The following is a 27,249-nucleotide window of genomic DNA, read 5'->3' as shown; positions in this document are numbered from 1 at the left end:
CTCCAGATGCCTCCTCCTACCTGCCCTGCAGCCTACTCGCTGCTGCCTGAGCCCGCTTTGTCTTGTGTTGTCTCACTGGGTGAGTGTTTTCCGCAAAATGACCCTCAGAGTCCCGTGCTGCATCCGTGGGTCTCCGAAGCTGTCGGCTGGTAGCAATGGATGGCCATCCCCTCACCCCATCATTGACTGCATGAGTTTCTCACTGCAGCACCAGTCCTATTCTGCTCATTTCTTGAAAAAGTAAGGCCCAGGAGATAGTGTTCTCACAGCCAAAAAGTCTGAGGAAGTCGCGGGAAGATGCGCTGTCTCCTGGTCTCTCTTCTGGGTGCGTCTAGGTGGTGCAGAGAGCAGGCCAGGCGGGTAGAAGGCAGCGTTGACAGCCGGCCCAGCCCCCGATCCTGCGCTCTCCCTCGCCCCAACAGCTATGGATGGCTGGGGACTTGAGTTTTTCTCTTTTCTCTGTCGGCTCTTTTAACTGAAAAATATAAAGAAAGCATCTATTGATTCCACGTAACTGGTAAGCTACTCACTCCGGGGCCTCCTTAATCAGCAGCCTGAGCCAGGCTTGAAGCCCAAGGGAAGACAAGGGCAGGAGGGGAGGAGCGGGACTCTGGGGGGTCCCCACCACTCCCAACAAACTTGTGCACAAGCCTCCAGCACTGGGGATAAAAGAACAATTTAGGAAGCTTCCTCCTTCTAAGGATGTTTGACATCCTAATTTTTGAAGCATACAATTATCCCTAACATTTACACAACACTTTGCGTTTACAAAGCAATTTGCATTTGTAAAGCCCTTCCACATTTATTGTCTGGTTTCATCAAGCTGTTTACTGCAGGGGACGACTGGCCCAGGAGTCCTCTCACCGCTTACCAAGCTGTGCATCCAGGAAATGGAAGTCCTGCCTCCAACAGTCCAGGGAAATAGTCTGGGCAGAGATTACTGTCCATTTTATGGATGAGGACATTGAGGTCCAGAGACATTGTAGCTTCCCTAAGGTCACATGGCAAGTGGGGAGTCAGAAACTGGTCAGAGTGACACCCCTGAGCCCTTCTGGGTGCTGTGTTCCTCAGAAATGCGGTTTGGGGGTCACCTGGTGTCAAGAGATGGGGCTCGCCTATCAGGCTCCTGCCTAATGTGGATCCCAGTCAGACTTGAAGAAGAACTTCCTATGAAAAAGGGTGATTGATCATTGTAATGTGCTAACCAGAAGATTTCCTCTTCCACAGAGAGTGCTCACCTGAGGCCAGGGCCCAACAGCTGGGGAATGGAGCCGATGACTGCTGTAAGCCCCTTCCAGTGCAAGACAGCTGCGATTCCCAGAGTGCCAGGAGGATGGATGCCCATCAGCCTAAATGGAGGCACTTCAGCCCACTTGTTTTCCTTTCAGCACACACCAAGACATGAGTCATCGAAGGTGCAGGGGAAATTTATTGCATTATCAATATTTAATATCTCCGGGGAGGTGACATCAGCAAAATTGCCTGGCCTGGCAGAGCCATCTAGGTGGACAGTGGGACAGGCCCTTCATCTCCCAGATACCCTATACTTCCCCCACAGGGACAGGAGAAATTTGCAGGCTCCTGGAAGAGACATGGGCTGTGGAAGGTGACACGTTCCTCTAGTACCTGTGCACCGGCCTGGGGACTTGTTCCCTGTGGCCCTTAACCTGGTCTAGGGTCTAGCAGGCAGGGGGCCAGTGATTACTCCTTAGGCCTGGGACTTGGGGTCTCCAGCTGTTCTGTGTGACAGATGTGTGTGACAACGTGGGCCAGGATCCCAGATGACACGGCTGAGAACCACCTGCCCAGCAGATTATCTCAGGACTCTGATGTCACCAAAGTTAGACCGAGCCTGAGAGAAACTTGGCAGGTGGCAGGAAGACATAAAACAGGGCAGGGAGTTAATGCCTCATGGCCACTCTCTCCTAGCCCTGCCCCGCCACGCTGCTCCTCTCCACGGGCCAAGTGAGGGAGCCTCTCTGGGCCTCAGTTTCCTTCTCTGTGAAATGGGGGCTGTGATCTCCTCACAGTTTTGTTCTGAGGATTGAAAAGTGGCCCCACTTAGTGTGTGCCCGGTGCAGGGCTGGCCTAATCCACCTGCAGTCCTAGCCACCCCACTCTGCCCCAGGGGAGCACAGGAGGACCGAAGGCATGCTGGGAGCAGGCGGGAACGGGGGCCCTGATGTACAAGAAAGGCAAGGAAATGAATGTGGATTAGCCGGTAGGCATTTCTGGCTCTCTGGATGCCTCTCATTTAATCCCCGTCATTGATAGCTGGGGAAACTAAGGCTCAGAGAGATTAAGTGTTGTGTCCAAGCCAAAATCTGAAACTATGGCTTTTTGGCTCATTTTCTGTCCTTAAACTGCCACAGGTCTGGGTGAGACTGGGGAAACTGAGGCAGTCCCTGCAGCCATACAGGCTGGCCCCAGGGAGCATCCCAGAGTCTCTCTGTCCCAGAGGGCACTCCTACCCCATGAGCCTCTGGTCCTGCGGGGGCATGGTTCCCACCCCAGGCTAATGAGTACATCGTGGGTCTCCATCAGGAGAAAAGGCCCGAGGATCAAGAAGTTGTGAGGTGCCAGCAAGTGGCTCCTTCCTCCCTTGGGGGCTCGAAAGGACCATTCCTGGGTGCTGTTTCAATAGCGGGAAGAACTTCAGGCTTGGTCCTGGTTGGCTATATGACTCTGGGCAAGCTCTTTTTGCTCCCTGAGCCTCAGTTTCCCCATCTCTAAAGACAAGGGCTGGGCTGGATTATCACCGTGTGCTCTTATGTGACGAGCTTTCCTGGAGAGCTTAGCATGGCCTCCACCCACCTGCAGTTCCCTCCAGTGGCAGAGCTTCTCAAATTGTGACAATGCCGCACGCGACAAGCTAGGAAAATATGTTACCCAGAGCCGTCCAGACGAGGGGTGCCCAGCCCCTCCTGCAGGGCTGGGCGAGGCCCGGAGGCAAGGCAGCTGCTGGAGAAGATGCGGCATTTCGGACGGAGCACAGGTGTGGCTCAGCCAGACAAGGAGGGGGCAGTCAGAGTACCGGGAGCCGTTGGGTGTGGGCCCCAAGGCGAGAGGATCAGGCAGTGAGGCTGGGAGTGAACAGCAGTGAAGCTCAAGGCAAAGGGAGCAGCAGAGAAAGGACTTGAGATCCAGTCTGGAGTGAGGGGCTGGCACGGCTTGGACACATCCCTCCTGAGGGCGAGAATGACCGTGGCAGCCGGGTAGAAAAGCAATTGAGCCGTGCAGAGACGAGGCCTATAGTGATGTAGGGCTGCAAATTGCTGCAAGCTGCTGGCTTAAAACAACGGAAATGTCTTCTCGCACAGTTCTGGAAGCCAGTCTGAGATCCAGAGGCCCTCAGGGCCCCTGTGGAGCCCTCTGGGGAGCGTCCTTCCTGGCCTCCCCCAGCTGCTGGTGGCGGCCGGCAATCCTTGGCGTTCCTTGGCTTGTAGATGCGTCACTCCAGTCTCTGCCTCCTTCGTCACACAGCGTGTCCCTGTGCGTCTCTGCTCCGTCCAAAATTTCCCGGTTCTAATAAGGACGTGGGGCATTGGTTTAGGGCCCGCCCTGATCTAGAACAACCTCATTTTAACAGTTACATCTGCAAAGACCCTATTTCCAAATAGTATCACATTCCCAGGGTGGGGTGGACATGAATTTTGAGGGGACTCTATTCAGCCTGGTGCAGGAGGGCTGGCGGCTAGCGGGGAGGCAGGTAACACTGGCCTGGCCTGAGCCTGTCTGAGAGGCCTCATCATCCTGCTGACACCAGGGCCTGCTGGTTTCACACAGGGCCTGGTGCGAATGGCTGGGACGGTGGGCTGGAATCACTTATTGGAGCTTTGTCAGGCCCCTGGGGCCTGCTTTTAGCAAGTAGCTTGCCCCTCTGTGTAGCTCCCGGTGAGTGCAGGAAAATCTGAGCAATGGGTCAACTGGGCCAGAAAAGTGTGAAATTCCTCCCTCAGAGCAGGGTGGTGCAAGGCAAATGCAGGACCTGGGAGCTCTTGTTCTAATCCTGGCCCTCTTCTGCCTCCCTGTGTGACCCTGAGGAAGTGGGTTTCCCTCTCTGAGCCTCGTCTTCCCCATGTAAGACATAAGGGCTGGGTCTGGCTGACCTCCACAGGCCCTTGCACGAGTGGAAATTTGTATTTTCAACCTGGTGCTCCCCAGGATAAGGGAGTCAACCTCAGGGTTGCTGGACTTCCCTGAGCCTGGTCCCTGGAGATGACCACTCATTCTGGAAAACGCTGACCACTTAGCCCCTGAAATGGACTGCCCCCTAACATGCAGCCAAGCTCATTGTTTCATTTTCAGAGAGAAATCAGGGCGTCTGGTGAGCTGAGTGACGCACAGGAGGGGTAGCGCATGAAAGGCAGCAGGCAGGGACGGAAATTGTGCTTCTCCTAGCAACCTGGCTCTGCAGCTCCTGTCCTGGGGCCGGTGAGAGACAGCATTCCCAATCAGACAGCATTCCTAATCAACGGGAAGTTAACTATACCCTGGCTTGGCCTGCCCCGCCCTGAGAGCACAGCAGGAGCCACATGACCACATGGGCACTCCACGACACCCACACTCATGTCTCCCCGCCAGGGCCCCACTTTGTTCGCAGGAGCCTGGAGGGGTCCTGTCCCCCATGGGCCAGCTGTGGCGTCCACCTTAGAGTGGCATGCCCCACCCTGCCACTGGCCACCTCTGGGGTTTGTGGGTATCCAGCAGGGCAGGGCCAGTTGGCCAAACTTCCAAAGCCAGAAGTCCCTTGATTCTGAGTTTATATGGGCACAGGTACGTGCACGCGCACGCGCAGACATGCAAGTAAGAGCACAGGGTCATGTGCATCCTCCCACATTTAGATATATACAGACACGCCCACCTACCCACATTCACAGCTGTCCACACTCACACGTCGATGTGCAGGCAGTCCCTAGGACCAGTCCCTGGTCAGTGCAGGCACGCCTCAGCGTGGGCTCCAAGCTCTCATCCCCCGCCCCCCCCCACTGCTGTGAAATGGAGCCTGGCGTGGGCTGGGCCGCAGTCTGGGACCCTTCTGTGCTCAGGAAAGGTGTGCAGCTCGTTTCTTGGCCCTTCCCTGCCCCTCACCCTCTGCAGGGCACACCAACAGGACCCAGCAGGGCCCCACTGCCACCCTGTCTTAATTTGGGTACTCATAGAAGCAGCCCTGAAATATGAATTTGGGGTCAAGACGTTAATTTGGGAGGTGATCCCAGGAAGCATGGTGAGGGAGTAAGGCATGAGGCAGGGAGGGGAGCAAAAGCACTGAAGGGTGTGGTCTTGAGTGGATTCCTGATGGGGGCAGCTGGGGCTTGGTCCTGCTTGGATTCTTCTGGAAGACTGGACAGCACACACCTCAGAACTCCTCCCCTCCTCAAGGGGCAAGGATGCCCAGGTATTTACCCAGCTGTTCCCCTCCCTCATTGCTTGAGGATGGTCAACTCCATGAAGCTGTCTTGTTCCCCTCAAGGGCTGAGCATGCTCCTCAACCAAAGAGCACCCTCCAGGGGAGAGACCTCGTGTGTGGATGACCTCCACCAGGGCTGCAGGCGACTGGGGGTCAGGGGGTCATCCAACTGCCCATCTGTCCTGTCCCACCCCAGCCACGTGTAAATATCCACGTGGAAGCTACACACACGCACGCTCACTCATGTTCACACACTCACACTCTCACACATACACTCAGATTCACACACTCAGTCACTGACATTCACATAATCAGTCTCACACACTCTCTCACACACTGATATTCACACAATCACTCTCACAAATGCACGCACACACTCTCACATGGCCTAGCCACGCTCCCCCCCTCCCTACCTCGGTCCTCTCTGCTCCTACTCCCAGTCACTATTTGGTCCAGAGAAGCAGACCCTGGGTCTTTCCCTCCTGAATGCCCCCTTGCTGCTGGCTGGAGGGGAGGCCAGGCTCCCGGCTCTAGAACCCCGTCCACAAAGCCCCTCCCCGGCGCCGCCCTCCTCTTGGCTGTTGGATCTCAGCGCCTGGCTTCAGCCCAGTCTCTCATTTGCAGTCTCAGGCTTTGAAGCCGGAGATCCCAGACAGACAAAGGGGTGACTGCGAGGGGGGAGCTGGGGTGCTAGCCCAGGTGGGCGGCGATTATCTCGGGGGCCTAATCAAGGTGCCTTGTCCCCAGCTCGGCTGATGAATGATGGCCACTCCCCACCCCCACGCCACTCTCCACACTGGCTGCCAGGACAGCGACAGACACCTGCTAGGCCCCAGACACCTTCCCTCTCCTGCTCAGCTTCCTTTTCTACCAGCACAAAGGGGGACAAAGCCAGGCCCCACCTGGCGAGGGGAGGCCCCAGGGCTCCCGCTTCTCAGCTGTGACAGTGCTCTGCCTGTGAATGATAGAATTTTGTATTGAGCCGGGGGTGCCCTCAGAGAGACTGATAGACAGACGGCAGCCCAGGATGGGCAGCAGGATAAGAGGGGACCCATCCCAGACAGCTGCCCAGAGGAGGTGCCCCTGGGGGTGCGGGGGCACAAGATGAGGGTGCTGAGCTGGGTGCAGCCACCCTCCCCAGGGACCTTACTAAGATCTCTTTTGTCCCCAGAGCCCATTTGGGGAGCAGGGCGAGAACCAGCCCCATCTTTCACTAAGGAAGTTGGGGAGAAATAAAGCTCAGAGAAGTTGAGGGAGCCAGACCCATTCACACCAGCTCTGGGCCCAAAGCCAGGCTGCTCGGTGCCTGGCTGGGACGCCTCCCTCGGACACCCGTGTCAGTGTCTACGCGGGCTGCCCTCTGCAGGGTGGGCACACGGTGTGACGGGGAGCAGCTGAGTTTAGCAGGAGCTCAAGTGGACTGGCCCAAGCTCACCTTGAGCAGCCTGCCGTCTCCTGGCCAGTCACTTCCCCTCAGGGGCCGGTGGCAGCCAGACTCTCACCTCTCCTTCCTCTTCTTCCTCCTTCCAAACTGTTTCCGAACCTGCTGCGTGGCAGGGCTGCCGCCCCCACATATGATGTGTGCAGTGCGCTGGTGCCACATGGTGCGCCTCAGCTTTGCTCAGAGGCTGGGGGAGAGGGAAGGAACAAATGCGGTCGGCTTTGGGCGGTGGGGGGCGGGGAGAGACAGAGACAGAGAGACGGGGATCATCTTGGCCTCGGATCCCTCCTGGAGAAGAGTTAGAGACCGCAGCAGAACAGAAACAGAGAGAAGTTGAAGTAGAAAGTGATGATTGCTGGAGAGAGACCAGCCAGCTGGGCTCCTCCGCGTCCAGGCCATTAAGATGAGCCATGGGCTTCCCCAGGACCGTCCTTCAGAGCTGGGGGGGCTGGCGACGGGAGGAAACACATTACTCACAGCTAAAGAAAGACTCATTACTTTGCACCAACCTTTGGCTGGTATTGAATATACCATTGCTCCCCTCTTAACAAATGGCTTCTTGAGGGTTTAATTAACTTCTTAGCACCCTCGGGCAGGCAGCCTGGGCCCCACCACTGGGTGAAGCCTGAGTCAGCCATGTTGAGGGGTGGTGATGGCCTTCAGGAGACGCAGCTTCTGCCGACGTTGGGGACGGGGTGCGGGGGAGCGGGGTGGAGCCCTGCTTGGCCTGACCACCTGCTCATGTCACAGATGGGAAGACTGAGGCCTCGAGGGGAGAAGGTGACTAGAGTAGCTTGCTCAAGGTTACACAGCAACATGGAGGCATAACCAGGCCTAGGATCCAAGCCCTGAGCAAACAGAAGGAGGCTTAACCTTCCAGAGACTTACCCATGTCTCCTGTGCCAGGGTCATTAGCTGCAATGTACACACAGCACAGAGTGATTCTGTGGTTACTGGTTTAACTTGCTCAAAACTCGTGCCAAGCTGGCCTGAGACTAAGTTCTTTCAAATCATCATTCTCATCATTGCAAACACTTAACAAGCCCTTCCAATGTGTCCAGACATTGTGCTAGGCCCTTTCATGCATTGTCTCATTGAATCCTTACATTGTCCCCATGAGGCTGGTATTATTACTATTCCCGTTTTTCAGATGAGGAAACTGGGGCTCAGAAAGATAAGTAACACCCCAAAGGTCACCTTGCCTGAACCACTGGGCTATGCTGCCATTCTAGAGAAGAACCCATATCTCTGGACCCAATCTTTTCACTGAAGGGGAAACTGAGGCCCTGCCCAAGGTCACTCAGTTCCTAAGTGGACATGGCTTCTGATTCTGTGCCCAGTAAAGGCCCTTTCAAGCACATGATGTAGCCCATTCTCTCTGTTTCATTCCACGCTGCCCACCCCATGCCCCGACATTTAACCTCCTTTCCATCTGGTGTGGCTGGGCCCCCAGCTTCATGAACCACACCGAAAAACCCCATGGCGCAAAGAGGCTAACCAGGAGTGAGACCCAGGTTGAAATCCTGCTTTGCAGTTTTGTGCTGTGGTCCTTGGGCAAGACACTCACCCTAGCAGAGCCTCAGTTTCTTCATGTGGCAAATGAAAACGTGCCTTACAGGACATTGGTGAGAACTAGATATGCGCTTACAGCACTTAGCCCAGTGTCTGACATCCCAGAATGCACTTGACAGCAGGATGGTTGGGATAAGTGTTCACCTGGCCAGGAATCCCCGCCTCCCTCCTGTATCCAGCCACTGCAGTTGCTTCCTGGGACGGGCTGTCCAGCAGCCCCCGCCCCCACCAGAATCGGGGCAGAGATGCCCTGGAGGACACTGGATGCCAGAATAGAGCCCTCCCTGCCTGGGTGGAGCAGGAAGGCCGACTCTCGGGCTGCAGGCTAATTAATTGTGCTGGTCTGACAGCAGAGAGGGACTGAGCTTTTTGCCGACGAGTCCAGAGCAATGATGGACTAATGGGCTCTAATGCACTGGTCTTCTCCGGGGACCTGTCTTTCATCCCCAACAAAACTAATTAATGACAGCAATAAATAAACCAATCCAGCCCACACTGCCTGGAGCAGCCAGGGCTCTTGGAGAAAAGCCTGTTGCTGGCCAGGCCAGTGAATGCTGTGCCCAGGGCCCTCTGTGCAAGTGCGGTGAGGGCCATATGATGTCAAGTGAGGTGGGGCAGGAAGAATCAGGCCCAAGAGATCCACTCAACCCCAGGCTGAAAACTTGGGAGCTGTGACTTCCAATCCCAGACTAGCCACTGCATCACTGTGTGACCTCACCAGGTCAGTCTACATCTCTGAGCTGGAGACATTAACCCCATTTGGATAAAACACGTGTAGCCTATAGGCTAGGGAGGTCACATTTCCTTTGAGGTTTACAAAGTGGAATAAGGCCAGGCACATCACAGGAAGGCGGTCCCATCCGTGGGCCTCAGGGCAGTTAGTGCTGTAAGACAAAAAACACTAATATCAGTAGTTTTAAACTTTTAACATTCATCAGACTCTTCCAGAGGGCTTGATGGGACCCAGACATGATCCTCTCCCAGAGTTTCAGGGTTAGTGGGACTTGAGAATTTGCCTTTCTAAGAAGTTTCCAGGGGATGCTGAGGCTGCTGGTCAGGGATCCCACTCTGAGAACCAGTATTCTAGACTGAATGCCAAAGACTTCGGTTTGCGTCCTGTCTCTGCTCTGGCTAGCTTGGAGTCCCTTACTTACCCTCTCTGGGCCTCAGTTTCTCCATTTGCACATGTAAGTATGTGTGTATAGGGGCATAGGAGCCTATGACTCTGGAGACTCTGCTCTGCCTTTTGTGGCAGCTCAAGACCACCAATGCGGCCTGTGACATCAGGGCCACTTTATGTGCATGTCTCAGTCCTCTTGGGCTGAACTGGCTCAAAGCAGAGGGAATACAGAGACCACAGAAGAACCAGCACCTTTACAGGAGCCCTCACCCCCATTTATAGTGAACCACATGCCCTCAGGAGAGGGCAGCCCTCCAGTCAGTGTATGAATCCTTGCCTCTCAGTACATCCCTTTCTAGTGGTTCCTACCTTTTCTTGCATACCTCCACTAACAGGGATCTCCCTCCCTCCCATGGCGGGACACTCCATCAAAGTTATGAGAAAGTTTTTCTTGTTTCTTGTTGGCTTTTAGTGCAATTTCAAAATTTGCCTCCCCATTATGGACTCCCTTGGCTACCCCCTTCTGGGCCTCAGTTTCCTCAAAGGTCCCTTTCAGCTTTGATATTCTAACACCTGCATTGGAGGCTGGTGTCTCCCGGTAACTCTGCTGTAGGGCCTTGGGAAAGCCAGCATGAGTGCTAAGCCTCCATTTCCCACTCTGTAGGATGGGCAGAAATGAGATAAGGAGGTGAGAATCCGGAGCTCAGGGTACATGTGAGGGGCTCTAATCACCATGCGGTGATGTCAGGGCCCCTCCTGGAGTTTTGGTGGGAATCCCCTTTCCAGGTCAGTTGACTTTTCCTGAGGCCTTTTTGTCTGCAGGTGAGAATGAGCAACAGCCCCCTCGCTGGATATGGGGCATCTTTAATCATAAGCACCCCGTTTCTGTTGGAACTTGCACCTGACTCCTCATGGAGCCTGTGGCCAGTGCTCAGGAGTGGCCCTCCACTGAGCTCTTCTCCTGGAAGCCACTGCCAGCGGCCTGGGGTGTCTGCAGACTGGGTGCTTACACACAATGGAGCAAGTTCTGGCTCTGGCTTTGCTGCAGCTTAGCACCACGGAGCCGGGCCTGACACCTGAGCCCGGCAACAGGTCCAAGAGACACTCCACCCACCTCTGTATACAGTCAGGGTTCTAGCGGCTTCTTCTAGGGCTTGTCATGCATCACCCCATCTAGACCTCTCAGTATCCTTGTAAAGGAGGTACTTTTGTTATTATAACCATCCCCTCTGCATCACCAACAAAAGAACTGAGACCCAGAGAGGCTGCCCATGGTCGTGCAGCGAATGTGAAGCAGACCCTGGATTTGAACTCTGCTCTCTGGTTCCTGGGCTTGCGTTTCTGGCACTCTCCGCTCTTCCCCTCTGTCTCACACACTGGAGACCAGCTGCCGTCCTTAGGGAGGAGAAGAAGCACACACTACTGGGACACAAGGCAACGGTGCCAGGACCATTGAGCAGCCAGGGACTAGGATGTAGAGGGCGAGTTGGCATTATCCCCAGGATATGTGGGGGGCTCTGCAGGGAAGGGGGAGGGGCAGCTGGGCCCAGGTCCTTCTGTCTGAGCCCATCCTGCTCCCTGGCTTTACTGGCTCAGTAAAGTCTGACTGACTTCTGAAACTTGTCCACTACAAGGACGCTGAGGGTGGCAGGGGCTGTTGAAACTGGGACGTGAGGGGTGCCTTCCTATAGGGCCACCATAAGGCAAGGCTGAGCCAGCCCTGCCCAGACAATACCAGCTGTCCCCAAGAGCCAGAGAAGCAACTCTGAGCTCATCTATGAGCACGTGGATCCAGGGTTGGTCAGTGGCCAGTGGTCCAGTGGCTTCCAACTCTGGCTTTACAATGGAGTCCCCTGATTCAAATGTCTATGTCTATAGCCGTGCCTGGGCCCCCATGGGGATCAGGCTTTAATTCATTGGTCCGAGGTCGGTGTTGACTCTGGTCATTTGGAATGTTCCCAAGGTGATTCCAATGTGCAGCCAGGGTGGAGAACTCCTGCCCCTGGGAATGTGGACCTCCTCCAGGCCTGGTGAGGCTGGGAGGGGCTCCTTACCGTGTGTCCCCACTCCCCGACTGCCGTGTGTGGTGTGTGTGTCCGTGTGTGTGACTCCTCTTCTGTCTTGCACTGAACTGCAAACCTGTCCAGGTCACAGCCGCTGCTCCCCTCTCACACCCTCTTTACTTCCCTTCATCTGCCCCCAGCTTCTCTCAGCGGCTTTCTGGGTACCTGGCCTCCAGCACAGGTGATCAAATGGGGGGGACACAGGCCCCTGAGAAAGTGCTGGGGTTACCCGCTCCTTTCTCCTTGGCCCCCATCAGCTTCCTCATAACCTGAGTCCCTTCCCAACGTCACCGTCTACAAGCCTGAATCCACACTGCAAGTCCTCTCCTGTCCCAGACCATGGTCCAGACCAGAGGCCACACATCTGGTTTCGAGTCTGGGTTCTGTCACTTTCTGGACATGTGTCCTTGGATGAGCTGGTCTGTCTGTGGGGCCTGAGCTGTCCTTCCATCCACAGGATGTGCAGGAACAGGGGTAGATGATTTCTCCGTCCCTCTCTGACTCAAGCTTTCTGAGTCTCAGCGCAGGCAGGAGCAGGGTGTGGGCCTTCCTCACGTGGCTCTCTCCCTTCTAGACTACAGGCTCTGTGCGAGGGCTCCTTGAAGGCACCTCTGCACTGATCAGGTCTCCTTCCTCCCTGGAAAGGTAGCAGCAGTCTTTCCTCTGATCTGAGAGGCCGGCTGGGCTGGGGGCTGAGACAGGCCCCGTGCGAGGCACACTCGGCCCCCTCTTAGCTCAGAGACTCAGAGCAAGGGGCTCCCAGCTCCGCTGCCCTCAGCTGAGAGGCTCAGAGCTCTTGGCCCAAGAGCCCAAGGGGAGGAATATTTATGGTTTAATAACTGGCCTATTGATTCTCATTTATTTGCCGCCAATGGGGCTCACCGAGGAAGTGAAGGCGCAAGGGCTGTGTTTGTAAATAAGTCTCCAGCTGGCCCCATCATTCAGCCTGCCAGCCTTGCTTCTGTACGTGGAGGTGAGCTGGGTCAATATACTGCAGTGCCCACTGCTTAACCGAGCCCTGACATGCAGCCAGAGGGACACCCACGTTCCAGGCCAACCCCTGGGGCCTCCTGGGCCCAAGCCACTGCCCTGTGCTCTTCACAGTTAGCAATGCACTTCCATATCTAATATCTCTTTTGATGGCCTCTTTCAAAGGAGGAAGAGCAGGGTTTAGCAGCCCACTTAACAGCTAAGAAGACTGAGACTCACAGAGATTCTATAACTTATTTGAAAACACACAGTTGGGAAAGGGTGGGTGAGGCAGGGTGGCAGCTTCAACAGTTTTGACTGGCTGACTCTGTTAGTCAGCTACTGCTGTGTAACAAACCACACCAAAATTTAGTAGCTTAAAATAAGAACTATTACTTCTCATGGGTCCATGACTCTCGTGAGCTGTGAGCTGGACTGATCTGCATGAGGCTTCCTGAGGTGGGCCTGGCTCAGTCAGCTGTCTGTGGTGAGCTGGACGATCAGCTGAAGCTGGCTGCCACAGGATGACCTTGGCTGAGACAACCGGGCTCTGCTCACGTGTCCCTCTAGCAGGCTGGCCTGGGTTTGTCCTCTTGGAGGTAGAAGAGTCCAAGAGAGGAAGCAGAAAGGCCCAAGTTTGTATGAAGTTTGCGAGCACCCACTGGCCAGAGCCCGTCCGTCTTGGAGAGCTCTACTTAAGCCTGTAGCTACAGCAAGGCATGATGAATTGAGGCTCTTGACCAAGCATTCTATCGCCCTGACCTGAGAGCGTTGCACTTTCCACTTTGTTCCAGCATTCTGCCCCGTCCCTTGCAAAGAATGGAAGCCTTGAACCAACAGGGAATCCTGTTGTCTTTCCCCAGGTCTGGGGTGCAGGGCCAGCCTGAGAAGTGTGGGGGTTGGTCTGGGGGACACCAGAATGCAGAACTGAGACCTAAAGGTTTGGGCTTAAAACATGGAGGGACTTTCCAAGGACTGAGGCTTCTCACAGTGGAAAAGGCTCCTCAGAGAGATAGTGAGCTCCCTGTCACTGGGAATTTGTAAGGACAGATAGGATGCTGACTGCACGGCTGCAGTAGGGATTCTGCCTCCGATGAGACTGGATGCAGACCAAATAAGCTCCAATCTCCTTTGCAGCTCTGCAAATCCAGAAGCTTATAAGAGAGGGAGCCAATTCCTGCAGACCCGAGGCTGGGATGCCGCCATCCCACCCCTGCTGGCTCTCGCGGGCTGACCCCAGGCATACAGGCCCCAAGAGCAAGTCCAGGATGGAGCTGCTTTCCAGTAGAGAGTGTAAGAGCACAAGAGACTCTCCAGCCCCCTGAAAAAGAAGGGGAGAGGGAAGCTCGCTCCGAGTAGAAAGCCCCAGCCAGCAGAGAGGCAGCCCGGCAAAGGGAAGAGCGGGGCTGGGGATCCAGACACGCCTGGCTGGAACCAACCTCGGGTCAGTGCTTGCTCTCTCCCAGCCTTGTGCCCTTGCCCATAAAGAGGGTAACAGTGTTGTGTGGGTGGTCGTGAGGGCTAAACGAGATCATGTAAAGGGAAATTCCATGAAACGGAACATGGACTCAGCAACTGTCTTTTTTTCTTTTCTTTCTGAGTCACAGTAGATAAAAATAAGAGCTGACATAAAATCCATGTTCCATCAGGCCCACTGTAGTTGCTTGCCCCTGCCTCTGTCCTGCTTGTCCAGAGAGGGCAGCTCAGCCGTCTGGGGCTGGGTGGGAGGACATGGAGTCCCCAGGGGAGGGGCAGGGCCCAGGCCAGGGAAATGGGGGTTCCTGGTCAGTGTCCCCTCTCCCAGCCCCCATCTGGCGATCCCAGCAGGGATGACTGACGAGGCAGGCTGGGGCTGACTGGAACAATCCACCAACGCCTGCCCCCTCCAGTGGCAGCCTCCGGGAAGCACCCCTTCTCTGCGGCAGGAAGCTCCTTAATGGAGAGCGATGGGGATGAGGGAGGAGAAGGCGGTCTACTGACGGCTTTTGGCTTTTTCCACTTTCCGGAGCCTTGGGAGGTTTCTCAGATAATAATAGTAACAGAAGCTGGCCTTGGAGCTAGCTCAGCGTTCTCCCTACGTCTGCACGGCTCTCAGAGGAGCAGGCTCTGCGCAGAGGGGACCGGTCCTCCACGGTCTGAGCCACCAGCCCCCGACCGCCAGCCTGCCAGCCGCCTCCTGACCATCCCCCTGACTGTGTCCGTGACCCACACAGCGATGGCCCGCTAACTCGCCGACAGACACTGTGAGCATCTGACCGACAGACTCAGGGATTGGCCGGCAGCCCACGAATGAAACACATGTGGATCGATGGGCTGAGACTGCCTCACTGCCTCACTGCCGCAGACACCGTGGGGACGGACCAATCACCTGAGCGAGCAACGCAGTGCCTCACTGATGGATGCGCGGCGGTGCCTGACTGACGGTCTCTGCCTCAGGACTGACGAGCTTTCCATCCCACCAGGCTGACCGACACATGAGTTTCCTGACTGGAGATTGTCTCACCAACCAACTGGCTGACAGAGAACGTCTATCTGACCGACCGATGGCCTGGCCGGCTGTTTCACCACTAACTTTTGACTGTCTGACTGACCTTCTCACTCACTGACACTATGATGGACCGAATAACTGACTGGCTGACTTAAAAACAGACATGCTGATGACCGATGACTAACCACTCCACGCACTGACGGGCCTTTCACACTAACTCTCACACAGCAGGCAGCAGACACACCAACTGACTGACAGTCGGGTTGACCTAGTAATAACTAATTGACTGCCTGACAGCAATGACTAAAACATTGACTGACTGACCAACTGACCACCATGTTAACAGCCCAATTCACTGCCTGAGTGAGAGCAGACAGGCCCACTCAGTGACAGCCGGACTGACTTGCTGGCTTGATGGACTGACCCACTGCTTAACAACTGTGCTGCTGCGTGGCAGACCCGGGCACTGACAGCCGGCTGGCTGGCTGACCACCAGCACAGCAGCGGCCTGCTGTGCCAACTGACAGGCGACCAGGCTGACAGGCTTTCTGGCTGATGGAGGAAAGCATTTTTAGGAATCGTTTTTGGTTCCTTGCTCTTCGTCCTCTCTGACCCCTCATCTCCCAGCTCAGCTTTTTCACCTCATACTTTTTTAATTTGGTTTTTTATTTTTTGTAGGTCTCACACATGCAAAGGAATGTAGGTAACAGACATGAAAAACCTAAAGAATGACGATAAAATGAACACCTGTGTGCCACCACTTAGACCCAGAGCTGCAATGGTGGCCCTCCCGCCCCTACACAGTACAGCCACCTGGGAGCGCCATCCAGCCTGGGCTCCCCGCAGAGATGCTCATCTAACTGGTCTGGGTGGGGCCTGGCATCAGTGATTTTTTTCCCCAGCTTTACTGAGGTATAATTGACAAATAAAAATTGTATGTATTTAAGGTGTACAGTGTCATGTACATGTATGCTGTGACACCATTACCATAATCGATCCAATTAACATATCTATCCCCTAACATAGTTACCACGTTTTTGTATCTGTGGTAAGAACACTTAAAATCTACTCTCTAAGCAAATTTCAACACAGGATTATTAACTATAGTCACCATGCTGTTCATTAGATCTCCAGAATTTATTTACCCTCCATGACTGAAACTTTGTACCTTTTGACAAACGTCTCCTCATTTCGCCCTCCCTCCAGACTCTGGCAACCACGATTCTACCCTGTTTCTATGAGTTAGACTTTTTGAGATTCCATATATGATTGAAATCATGCATTATTTGTCTTTCTGTGTCTGGCTTATTTTACTTAGTATAATGTCCCTCAGTTTCATCCATGTTGTTGCAAATGGGAGGATTTCTTTCTTTTTTTAAGACTGAATAATATTCTACCATATCCACCTTCTCTTTATCGGGTCATTGGTGAACAGACGCATAGGTTGTTTCCATACCTTGGCTGTTGTGAATATACTGCAATGAACGTGGGAGTGCAGACATCTCTGTGAGACCCTGATTCCATTTCCTTTGGGTAGGTACCCAGGGGTGGGATTGCTGGATCAGGAGGTAGTTCTATTGTTAGTGTTTTGAGGAACCTCCATACCGTTTTCCACAGTGCCTGCACCAATGTACACTCTGGCATCAGCACTTTTGAGAAGCCCCCAAGTGATTCCGACGTCTGGCAGAGTGTCCCGGCTAGGCCATCACAGTGTCTTGGCGTGGCCTCACTGCTGGAAGTGTGGTCTGAATCGGCAGCGTCAGCCTCATCTGGGAGCTTGTAGGAAATGCAGACTCTCAGCCCCCTCGGAGATCCTGAGTGAGAAGCTGCTCTTTAACAAGGCTCCGAGGTGGCCTGTGTGCACAGGAACTTTGAGAGGCCCCGTCTTCGATGGTCCCTGCACGCTCCTCCCCAACTGCTCCCCTGCCCCTGCCAGGGGCAGCCACTGTCTCCAGTCTGGCTCATCACCCCTTGTCTCTCTTTGTGGTTTCACCTAAACCTTCATGCTCGATTGGCCTGCTTTGCTTTATATTGGCGAGATCACTCTGCATATATTCTTCTGTGACACTTCTTTTTTCACCCCACATTTTATTTTCTACACTTGTCCTGGCTCTGTGTAGCTACAGCACCTTCATTTTTCACTGCCATATAGTACTCTAGTATGGGAACATACCACAATTTATTTAGACATGCTGACAACGGGCACTTGGATTGTCATTGTTTGGGCCTGTTGTTTGATGGTTTGTTGCCTGCTGCTACACTCATTTGTATCAATTTCTCTTGGTGCACGTGTGCAAGAGCTTTGCTGTGGGATAGGCCACCAGTGGGAAGGCATCTGCGTGGGCTCTGCAAACGTCTGGCTTGCTCAGTGATGTCAGATGTTTCCCCATGTGCACATATAGAATGCCCGGCTCACCCTTTCCCCGTGCCCACGATCTTCTCCTCCTCTCTCTGCCACCCCTCCTCTCCTCCAGGAGCAGAGCAGCACAGATCTGCCATAGCCTCTTCATTAGTTACTGCTTCCCACGCTGGGGCCGCCGTACTTCCCTGAGGATGGGTGGTAAGTCAGGGGTACCTATGGTTTGTCTTTTACCCACTATCTCTTCTCTTCCCTTCTCTTCTCTCTGTCTTGGCAGACCAGACAGCTTGGGATTTTCCGGGCTCCAGCCTGGCCTCAGGCTGAGGGACTCTCAAGGGGTTGAGGGACTTAGGGGCTGATAACGGAAAAAGATTGTATTAGGCAGGGTTCTCCAGAGAGACAGAGCCAGTAGGATACATAGAGGTATATGTAAAAAGAGATTTGTTATAGGAATTGGCTCACACAGTTACGGAGGTCGAGAAGTTCCATGATCTGCTGTCTGCAGGCTGGAGACCCAGGAGAGCTGGTGCTCTAATTCAGTCTGAGTCCGAAGGCCCGAGAGCTGGGGGACTGCTGGTGTAGGTTCCAAAGTCCAAAGGCCTGAGAACCAGGAGCTCCGATGGATGTCCAAGGGCAGGAAAGACGGACAGCCCAGCTCAAGAAAAGAGAGGAAATTCGCAATTTCTCTACCTTTTTGTTCTATTTGGGCCCTCAATGGACAGGCTGATGCTCGCCCATACGGGTGGGGGCATCTTCTTTACTCAGTCTGCTGATTCAAATGCTAATCTCCTCTGGAAACACCCTCACAGACACATGCAGAAATACTCTTTTACCAGCTATCGGAGCAGGTTCAGGGTGGGTCTCAGGTGAGTCACACGCCTGACGAGCCTCCCTTTGCATTGCTGTAAAAACAGCAGCACGCACAGTATTTTCTCTTTTTTGCTGTAAACATCTACCATGCACCATGCCCCTGTGCCTGCCTCCTGAGGCCGTTGGAGCGGTGGGCGCCCTCCAGGGCTGCAGCTGGAGCCCCTGAGGGGCCTTACCAGCATAAGGCCTCCTACTGCCCCACCGGAACCTCTCCTGGCCTCCTCTCACGTATAACCCACAACCTTCTCAAGGGTGGGCCGTGCAGATGCCCTTTCGAGGGAGGCATCGAGGTGGAATGGGAAGGAACTTTGGAATCAGATATCGAATGATAGCAGCAGCGAGCATTAATTGAGTACTCACTATGTAACAGACACTATCACAAGCATTTTTCACAAACACTACCTTCCTTTGTCTCCACAACAAACCTACATTGAATTAGGTCATATTCTATGCATGCACAGTCATGCACCACACAAGGACGTTTCAGTCAACGACGGGCCGCATCTATGACAGTGGTCCCATAAGATTAGCACCGTATAGCCTAGGCGTGTAGCAGGCTACACTATCTAGGTTTGTGTAAGTGCATTCTGTGATGTTCACACAGTAACAGAATTACCCAACGACGCATTTCTCAGAACGTATCCGTCGTTAAGCAACGCGTAACTGTACAAGAATATGTTTGTGTGTGTTCGTACATGAACAGGAGTACAGTGTGCACGCTGTTCTGCACCTTGCTTTTCTCTCTCAGCAATATACCCCGTAGATTATCCCATTCCACTGCATACAGAGTGTCCCAGTATACGGTTGTACAATAATTTAGCAAACAAATCTCTCTTGGTGGATATGTAGATTTTTTCCAATATTCTTTTTAATTGGTTCATTTTTTGCAAAAATTCCTAGAAATTGAATCTATGCCACTCTAAGTAACTCAAGGAGTTGGAGTCACCAGGATGGGGTTCAGGTGGGAAAGAAACTTAGACTGTGATTCTTGGAGGAGGAAGGGGATGAGAAAGAAGGGGAAGCTGAGAGGGAGGGAGGAAGGAGAGGCAAGGAGCCAGTGGAGGGGCCCCCTTCCAGAGGCAGCAGGGTGGAGCTGGGGCTGGGCAGAGCTGTGGGCTGCATCCCAGGGAGGCTGGGGCCATGCAGGAGGGTGGGGTCGCAGAAGCAGGGGTAGGAGGCGTCTGCCCTGTGTGCGTGTTTCCATCTTCCCAAAGTCTGTTCCACACTGCGTGCTCCTCTCACCCTCTACCTTCTTCCCCCTTGACGCTCCCCCACCGCCAGCCTGGGAAAATCCAGTCCGAATTAATAAAAGCAGCAGATTGCTTAGAGACGAAGGGCGATGGATGGAGACAGTTTGGGAGCCTGCTATTTCCCTCATGTGCAATAATCTAGTAGTGAGATCTGGAATTAAAACCCCTTTCTTGGAGCCTTTATTAATATTAGCTCCTAATGTATAATTACCTGGCAAGCCCAGGGGGCTGAGGTTTGTGTCCCCACTCCTACGCTTCTCCCCTGGCCAGGCCACTTGCTCCGCAGGGCCTCTGGAGGGCAGAGGAGCTGGTGGAGGAGGCAGACCCCTCTTCCCACGCATGTGGAGCCGTCCTGGTGGTCTGGGCTCCTGAGCTGCTGGCCTCTAGGTGACCTCGAGCATTTCACTGCCCCTGTAACCCCAGAGGGCCAGAGTCCCCTGGGCCCCAGGGGGTCCGGGCCTAGGCTGGAGGAGCCAGCATCACGCACAGCTAGGCTGCCCACCCTTTCAGCCCTCTTGGTGTTGAAGGATCACAGTGTGGTCATGCGGTTGTGATCAGCACAGCTGGGTGGCTGTGAGTTCTGGCTGGCCCACCTCCCCCGGGGCAGCTGCCACCACATCCTCCTGTCTCTGACTGCTGGACACCTCTCAGGCCTGGGATCATTTCCTCCAGGAAGCCTTCCCTGACTTCCCCATGGCAGTCAGATTCCTGGTGCCCCATGTGTCTCCTTCACAGTGGTTCTGAGACAATAAAATCAGAGGCACAAAAAAGTGAATGTACTTTTCTGTAACTCAACTTAATTTCCACTCTAAGCCCTCATTCTGCCAGGAGGCTGAGATGTCATCAAAGGCAATCCAGGGCCTCCTGCTTCCTTGGCGTTTCCTCACAATCCAGGGAGGACCTGGATGGAGGGAAGCGAGGGTGGGTCCCCCAGTGCTTCAGGGACTGTCATCTGTCCACCTGGCATGTCCTCATTCGGGTCCCATCTCAGCCCCCACCTCAGTTGCCCCCATGGTCATTTCCTCAGCAGCCGCCTGACCCCACTGCCCGCGCCGCCCTGCAGAGACCCCACACAGGCATTCCTTCTGCTCCCATGCGATGCTGGGCACAGGGGAACTTGGGGCCTCCCAAGTGAGGGAGGCGGAGTGTAGATCTGCTCTGCCCTGGGGGGCCCACGTGGGGTGGGGGGGGGCAGGGAAGCAGCTGCAGGGCCTGTCCTCGGGGACCCACCAAATCCTCACTCCTCTGTCTTGCCCTTTCACTCTCCTCTCCTCCAGCCTGCCAGGCACCCAGACTCTTCTGGAATCTCAGGAGAGGGTGGGGCGCCACCTAGCAGAGGTCTCCAGCTGCACATGCAAGCTGCCACTTCAGCCCGGAGTCATTCAGGAGCTGACTTTATTCTACTGCATTGTCCTGGTTGTCAGAAGATGAGGAGGGAAGGGGAAACCAGAGATACCAGGAGAGATCAGCCTATATTAGGCATGTGAGAGGCAGAACAACTGAGTGATTACGGTGAGATTGAGCCAGATGGCCTGGGTTCAGATCCTGCTCTGCTGCCTGCCAACTGTGCAAGCTTGGGCAAGTTACTTCACCTCTCTGGTCCTCGGTTTCCTCTTCCATAGACAGGAACACCAACAGTGTTTGCCTGAGTCAGGATTAACTGTGGTAATATGTACCAAGTGCCTGGCACAGTGCCTGCCATGTAGCAAAGCCTCATGAGATCATTGTTCCTCACTTAAAAACAGTGCCCCACTACACACACACACAGATAAAACTACACAGTCTGGTCAGTACTGAGTATTGTAGGAGGGTGGGGCCAGGGTGCTTTGTTGGGTTGCTTGCTGGTTGGGGGTCACAAATGTGTAACCCTGGTGCTGACACTCTACAGATACTGCTGTTCCTATTTGCATCCCTGCCAGCCCTGCACATGCCTGACCATGACTTGCTCACACCTCTTCCAGGAAGCCTTCTCTGATGCTCTCATTAAGATACCTCTCCCCCTAACCCTCCCTCGGTTCTCCACAGACCCCATCAAGAGTGTGGCTCCATCTTCCAGATCTGGAGCAAGCTCCTTGAGGCCAGCAGCTGCGTCCAGCTCACCTCTGTCTCCTAGACTGGGCCCAGTTGATGAGCTCCAGGTAAAGTTGACTTCAGTCCTCTTTAGTTTATTTAAGCCCCACATCATCCCAGAAAAGAAGGTGAAGCGGATCCCTATGTTAGGGATGGAACTGACACTCAGAGAAGTTAAGTGACTGGCTCGATATCACACAGCTGCTGAGGGGAGGAATTGGGACTAGGACCCAGGCCTCGGGACACCTGACCTCTGTTCCTCTCTTTGTCCCAAGGAGCTGACACTTTGGGGAAAACTGGATGAGACAGAGGAACCATTCAGAAGACAATGCAGGTGAGAACAGGGCTGCTGTGGCCCTGGGGCCTTCTGGGCACCTCTTCTGAGGATGAGGGGGGAAAATATGGCAGGTGGGCCAGCAGCCTGAGCCGTGGCCCAGGTGGGCCCGGGGAGGAAAAGACCAGGCCTGGACTGCCAGAGGCCTGAAGAGCCGGGGCGAGCAGGGCCAGGCCCTCCCAGAGCCCCTGACAATGGCCTGAGTTCCCAGCCCACCTGCCCACGGCTAAGGCAGAGGAAATGGGCACCAACAGCCTTCCTCCCAAGCTGGGCCAGCTCTGTCGTATTCCTGAGGGCCTACTGTGTGCACATCCGCATCACCTCTCACCCTTCTCAACCTTCACTATGACAGCAATTGGACATCAAAGGCCCAGAGAGGGGAAGGGACTCATCAAGGCCACACAGCACAGCAAGCCTGTGTCAGAGCCCTGGGATTGGGTCCCCAAGGCATCAGGAGCCCTAGCGGCTCTGCCCTTAGCTCTGAGACCGTTATCTCTGGTCCCCGTCTGGACCTCCTCTCTCTGGGCACCAAGAGCCAGGAGGCAAAGTTTCAAGCCAAGACCTCACCAGCTCCAGGTGCACCAGTATCCCAGGTCCTCAGTCCCACAACACGCCGGGCCACCCGTTTGGGGGACAGAAAGGAAGCTCACGCTGCCCCCTGGCTGAGCCGACTTTGAGCAGCAGAAAATAACTCACTCCAGCAAAAATCATCCAAACGCACCCCCTGCTCCCTGCCCTGTCCCCTGGGCACCCACTGAGCCCCACCTGGGCCCAGACCCTCAACTCGGCAGGAGGTGGGACGACAAAGAGGATGAAGCCCCTGGGTGGGCACCATGGTCTGAAATGGGAGCCACACCTTTCCTGTTTCTCCCATGGCCACGAAGCTGTCATTTAGTCTCATTTCGTCCTCACAGCAACCAGGAAGGGGGCATTATTGGTCCTATTTTTCTGAGGACAAACCTGAGGCTCAGAGATGTGAAGTGATTGCCCAAATTCACACAGCGAGTAAACAGCGAGGATGATCCCGGTCACCTGAGGGCAGAGTGGGTGCTGGTTTCACGGCCCACACTGTGCCTCTGGAGGTTCCAGAAGTCCTGCTAGGCCCACCTCCTCCAGGAGACCCCGAGCCCTGGCCCCGTGGGGACTCGGCCTCCTTGGGCGCCTGCACCGTTGCCTCTGCTCCTGCAGGCCGCCACACTCACTGTGCCTGGCAGGCTGGGGCGGTGGATCAGGCTCAGGCTCAGGCTCAGGCTCAGGGCTTCAGCTGCCTGCTCTTGGATCCTAGCTCCACTCCTCAGGAATTGATTTGGGCCAGTGACAGCCTCAGTTTCCCCATCTGTTAAATGGGATTAATAATAATAGCACCCACCTCCTTGGTTTGTTGCAAAGTGCCTGCGAGGTGAGCTGTGGCACACAGGGCGGTGCAGTGGGTGCTGGCCATGGCTGTTGGCACTCTTCTCATGCGCTGAGCTGGCTTTAAAGCAAAGGGACTGGTATTCAGGGACCCCCCCCCAAGTCACCTCCCCTTTCTGACCCCTCCCAGCAGGACTGCAACCTGCTTGCATCAGGGCAGGGTCCCCCACAATCCAGCCCCATGTGGAATATTCTATCACTTCCCAGTTGGCGCTTATTGAGCCACGTGGGTGCTGGCTGCCTTCAGGGGACAAGGCGGGATGCCCACGGCCGGAGCAGGAGGGGGCCGCGTCCAGGGCAATCTCCTTCCCCAGGTCTGATGAGGGAGCTCTGTTGTGTGCTGGCTATTTGTTAAATGAGGAATGCACAAATGAATGGGCGGGTAGTGGAACTCTGGGCCCAGCGGGAGGTGATTCTAGAAGCCAGACTGTGGTCAAGTGGGCTGCTTCCCATGAAGGCCACCCAACAAATCTTTGGTTGGGTGTGGACAAGCAGTCTACTGATGTCAGGGCAGTGACTCTCTATGACACTTCTAGCAGATGGCTGATGATTCCCACTTGCAGACCTCCTAAGATGGGGAGCTCCTTCCCACCTCCCTCGCAAGCAGCCCATGTTATCCTGGACAGCTCAGACAGTGTGGAAGGTCTTATTTAGCTTGAGCAGAGGTCAGCTTCCTCGCAACTTCCATCCTGTGCTCTTGGCTTTGCCCTTGTAGCCACACTGGACATAGCTGTCCCTTCTCCCACATACCTTCCTTCAGTTGGGCTAAGAGGTTGGGGTCTGGGCCCAAGTGCACGGGGGTGGCTCCTGCCTCTGACACTTCCTAGCCGTGCAGCCTTAAGTCGGTTACCTATCCTCTCTGAACCTCAGTTTCCTGTCCTGCAAAATGAGTATAGATTTCCTTCCTCTATGTGAGAGAGAGTGGTGGAAGCTGGCCTCAACATTCCAGGCTCCTGCCACTCCTTTCTCAGAGGGCAATGAGGAGCCATTGAAGGCTTTAGAGCAGGAGCATGGGCTGACTGGGGGTGATCTCCATCTGTTATGCCACCAGACTCCCAGTCAGGGCCAGAGGGGCTCAGATGGGGCAAGATTCCTGTGATCAGGAGCTCAGGAGAGACTTCTTCTGAAATTCCGAGGGGACTGGGAGTGCCCTGACGCTGGCCCGGGTCCCGGCTGACTGCCCGAACAATGCCACAAACTCCAAGGCAGCTCTGACTTTAGTGGCAAATGCTGTCTGTTTGTTTCCTGGTGAAAGGAAGGCTCATCTCCAGTTCCAGCCTCCACATCTGTGTGTCCACCAGGTGTCCAGTCAGCGGCCCATGAGCCAGCTCCTCCTGAGAGCCTGGAGATGACAGGCTGGAAGCCCAGCAGTAGGCAGGGCAGGACCCCTTCCTAGTGCCCAGGGCAAGGCGAGACCCAGCTCCCAAGGGGACTCTGTCCTAGCCAAGCAGAGCCTCCTTTTGTCCCCAGAGGGTCAGAGGAAAGAAGGTGTACATCCCGCATGTCCTGGTCTAGGCCAGAATGGGGGGCTCGGGAGAGGACACCTGGGAGTCAGTCCAGCTTTCAGGGACAGCCAGCAGGTCACTTAGTTTCTGTGAGCTTCCATTTCTATATCATATCATCTCCATGTCTATTTACCATCTATCTGTCTGATTAAAAGCCCTATTGATCTGGAAGGATGGTTAGTAGCATCAAATAGAATAGACACAAACTGTCAAGCCCTTTCCCTGTAAATGGAGTTATCATCGCTGTGCGTTTGTCTATGGAGAGAGCCCCAGCTAGCACCTTGGTGAGGGGTGCAACCTTGGGGAAAGCCTTCCCCACTGAGCATCAGTTTCCCTGCCTGCACAGATGCTCTCTAAGGCTCATCCAGGCCTGAAATGCCAGGCAGCGGGCTCTTCCATGGGAAAATGGACGCGCTGACAGGCCCCCTGTGTCTGCAACATGATCTCCTCTCTCGGGGGACACAGGCTCCCTGCCGGCGCGGCTGGTGATTAATATGCCCTGAGTGGGGTTCCTGACCCGCTGTCAGGGACATCAAGGTAAGTGCCCATCCACAGGCGGAGGGCTCCTTCGATGAATAAATAATAACAGCAGTGAAGTAATGGGATCTGGGGAGGCCGCTTAGGATAATGGAGCGACAGACGTGGCGTCGAGCCCCACAGAGCGGAGCGGAGCTGCGGAAGAGCTGCCCTCCAGGAGGAACACAGGTGTGTGCGCACCCCAGCAGCGTTCCGCCTGCCGACTGTGATGACAATGACCCCCTGTCCTGGTCCTGGCCGACGCTGAGGCACAGTGGCTCATGTTACAGCTACAAGTGCAGGCTGTGGAGTCACGCAGACCTGGCGCCACTCTGCCTGGCTGAGCCTCAGTCTCCACGTTTGCACAATGGACATGATAAGGAGAGGAGGAAGTGAGAGCCAGCTGGGAGGTGCTTAACATGCTTCAGCTCGTCAGGAGCCCCCTGCCAGTGCTAGTGGTGGCTGTCCCCAAAGCGATGTCGCCCATTTCAGCTCACAGAATTCTTAACTCAAAATTGCCCTGTGGACCAGGCAGGGCAGGGATGGTGCCCATTTGCCAGATGAGGAGACTGAGGCTCAGAAAGGTGCCTGTCTGTCTCCAGGAAATCCTAGCTGTGCCCCTGGCCACGTGTACTCAACATTGACTCAATTCATGCTTTGGGCTCAGCAGTCTGCTGGCTCTTAGATGACACCAGTGAGTCAGCCTGTGTCCTGGAGGACCTCACGGTCAAGGGGGAGGGGCAGGAGAGGCAAAGGGTGGGTCTCCAAAGTAGGCCCCCAAATGGAAATCACATGAGACATCACCACACATGCACTAGAATGGCTCAATGCTGAAGGTTGACAATACCTTTTGTGTTGGCAAGGATGTGGCTCAACTACTCTCACACTTTGCTGGTGAAAGTGTAAAATGGTACAAGCACTTCACAGAAGGTGTGACAATTTCTTATCAACCCAAACAGCTCAGGGCCTCCATAGCCCACACAGCTTCTTTACGAGAACTGAAAAAGGCTCCGTGACTGGGGTCTTAGCGTGGCAAGTTGATAGTGCCTCTGTGCAAAGAAAAAGGCTCCCTTTCTCCAACCAGACACGACTCCTTGCCACCTGGCCAGCAGAGCGGGGACTGGATTTCAGCCCTCACTTGCCCCCTGGTCTAGCCCTTAGTGCATGACTCCACCTGGAGGTTTCATGCTGAGCATCCACCCTGGAAATTGCTCTGCCCTGTCAGCCCTTGAGCAAGCCTCTGCCCCTCTCTGGGTCTCAGTTTCCCCATTGTTAAATGGGACCAAACAGCTGTGAAGATTTAATGAGATAAGAGAAAGGAAGTTGCTTTGAAAAGTTTGATATGTTTGACAAATGCCAGCTTCTCCCTAGTCCACTGGATGGATGGTGGGTGGATGGATGGATGACAAGATAATCTCTCAATTCCAATTCTATGTTCCCTGCACACTCTGGGGCAGCAAAAGGCGGAGAGTGAGAATTGGGACCCACGTATTAGCATCTTCTGATCTCCCTTTTGTCCACCACCCCAACCATTCCCAAATACGTTGATCCCCAGCTCATGATCGTTTGGACCCCAAATGCCGTGGACAATCCTCCTCCTCAGGCTGTTGGGAATGAGTTTGGCATGTGGATAGTGGGAGTTAAAGAAATGAGCCAGCTCTGACCCCAGCCAGGGCCCCTCCCTCCATGGGGTGGAGGCCCTGGCTGACGAGCTTCCTTTTCTAGGCCCTGATCTATAATGAGATAACTGATTATTCTCACCTCTTAGTCTCTTTCTTGATAAAAGGATGGACAGAGATGAGACAATTAAAAGGCGGTTCCCAGCAGCCCTGGAGAAATTCAATGAATAATAACAGACTTCCAGCTGCA

Source organism: Equus przewalskii, chromosome 1, assembly GCF_037783145.1.
Source record: "Equus przewalskii isolate Varuska chromosome 1, EquPr2, whole genome shotgun sequence".
Lineage (NCBI taxonomy): Eukaryota > Metazoa > Chordata > Mammalia > Perissodactyla > Equidae > Equus > Equus przewalskii.
Note: the sequence above shows the minus strand (reverse complement) of the source record.